The sequence below is a fragment of the Mustela nigripes genome, unplaced genomic scaffold (genome assembly GCF_022355385.1).
Source record: "Mustela nigripes isolate SB6536 unplaced genomic scaffold, MUSNIG.SB6536 HiC_scaffold_7724, whole genome shotgun sequence".
In the NCBI taxonomy this organism is placed as follows: domain Eukaryota; kingdom Metazoa; phylum Chordata; class Mammalia; order Carnivora; family Mustelidae; genus Mustela; species Mustela nigripes.
In genome coordinates this window covers 1-2,164 of record NW_026747130.1, presented here as the reverse complement: position 1 = coordinate 2,164, position 2,164 = coordinate 1, and the positions used below count along the sequence as shown (strand labels likewise).

The 2,164-nt window shown below is 46.8% G+C and overlaps 1 long non-coding RNA gene across 1 annotated transcript; it reads left to right on the top strand.

The window, feature by feature from the left end:
* The first annotated feature begins 70 nt into the window (after nt 1-70).
* On the top strand, nt 71-2,158 carry LOC132009217 (uncharacterized). Its single transcript, XR_009401827.1, has 3 exons — nt 71-199; nt 1,146-1,254; nt 2,073-2,158. It is a non-coding gene; the product is annotated as an uncharacterized LOC132009217 (long non-coding RNA).
* The last annotated feature ends 6 nt before the right edge of the window (nt 2,159-2,164 follow it).

The following is a 2,164-nucleotide window of genomic DNA, read 5'->3' as shown; positions in this document are numbered from 1 at the left end:
CTTTGCTGTTGCTGCTGTGCTCCTCGGATAGAAACACCTCAGTGAGCTCTGTGTCTACAATCCTGTCCCTTTGCAACACTGTCCTTGATAAACAGACATTGTGCGCTTTATTTCTCAGAATTACCTTGGAGGACTTTTATCTCCAGAAGAGCACCTCTGAGCTCTAGAGTCAGGAAAGCCAGAGCAGCGTCAGTGCACGGTAAATCCATCATACTCTGCAGGCCCAGAAATGCTGAGATAAGGATAAATAGGAAATGCGCATGGGATCAGTCAGTAGAGGTAGGGATTAGGCTTTGGCATTGGTCGCCGAGCGCTTGCCTTCCCTCCACACCAGTTCTGATGCTCTGGGACGGGGCACACCGTGACAGGTCTCCAGACATTTTGGGTTTCCTTACAGTGTGTTTCCTCACTACCTGACTGCCCATCCTCAGATGTGGGATGCCTCATAGAGCCCAGCAGGGGCTTTGGGGCCTTTGGTGGTTTTTTTTTTTCTTTCACTGTTCAGCTTCCTTTTGAATGGGGTTGACGCTTTCTAATGTGGGGGGCAAGAGGGAAGTGTATCCAGTCCACTTAATGGCAGATGCACTGTGAGTGATTTCTCACCAGCTCCCGGAGCACCGCGCTTGCTCTTTCTGCCGTTGGGTAAATGTAAACTTGGAGTCCGCTGCTCTGAGCGATTTCCCAGGTTGCTGCTAGGCGGTCAGTTTTAGCTGATTGAGGAGACAGCAGTAGTTGGTACTGGGGAGGTACTTGGGAGGGAGAATGAGGCAGGCGGAGAAGAAGAGGGGGATTCGGGTATGAATGGTAGGACAGGGCAAGAGAGAGGAGGGGGTTAGAGAATGGGAGAAGAAGGGCACGAATGGGAGAGCCCGAGGAACATGGTGGAAACATGCAGTTGTACCCACACTGACCTAAAATAGCTCCATCCCCTTGCCTGGGCCCTGAGGCCCAGGCCAGGCTGCGTCGGTGGCTTCTATGACCTCCCCGCTCCACACCCCTGGCACCTGGGGCCTGCTGCACAGACAGTTTGTCCTGAAAATTGATGGCGTGCAGGTGCAGGTGCCTGAGCGCTGTAAGGCATGGGGGGCAGTGGGGGTGGCAGGTTTTAACTTTGGGAATTACACTTCTCTAATTGTTTCTACTAGCCCTCTCTGGACTAGACAGATTTTGGAGAGAATTGCCACAGAATTTAACCAATTACAGTTTCATGCTGTTCAGAGCAAAGGCATGCCTCTTCTGGACAAAGTAAGACCAGTAAGTGTTAGTTTCAATTTTCAATTTGCTGTTTGCGAATTTCCTGGATGATTTTGGTTTGACCTAGCATTGCCCCCTGATAATTGCTACTCTACAGGATTTTGAAGCTAGCTTTGAATTTTTTTTTTCAGTGTCTCCTGCTTGGGACCCTGCTTCCATTATGTCACACTAGATAGATTTTGTGTAAAGACACAAGTGTAGTCTCCAAACTATGCAAGTAAAATTAATTCTGAATTTCATGTAACTTGACACATCATATGATGTAGTCAGAGTTCATTTATCCAAATCCCTTGACTGGGTTTAAATGCACGTTTGTCAGATTTACTCGGTAGCTTAAGAGGCAAATAACTTTTTGTCGTTCAGTAATTGTCTAAAATTCACTTTGATGAAGCCGACTTACTTTCAAAGAAATCATAGGGAGGGGACGCCTCAGTGGCTCAGTCAGTTAAGCCATTGCCTCTGGCTTAGGTCATGATCCCATGGTCCTGGGATTGAGTCCCACCTTGGGTTCCTTGCTTGGCAGGAAGCCTGCTTCTCTTTCTGCCTGTGCCTCCTTGTGTGCTTGTGCTCTCTCTCGACAAATACATAAATAAAAACCTTTAAATAAAAAGAAAGAAAGAAAGAAAGCAATCATGGGGAGAAGAGATTGATTCTTATTCTCTAGGAAATGTTGGGATTTTAATCTTGCATATATTCTGGTAGAATTAGAGGCTCGCTTTATATATATAACACATATGTATATAAATTATACACATATATTTGAGCTTTTAGAAACTGTTGTGCCTGGACCTTCTTTCCTGGTCTCTCTGTTCTTGCAGCATATAGCCCACATTACAGCCATGCTGCAGCAGTCCCTGGGAGGCCTGCTGCTAGAAGGGCTTCAGACTTCCAATGTGGACATCATATGGCA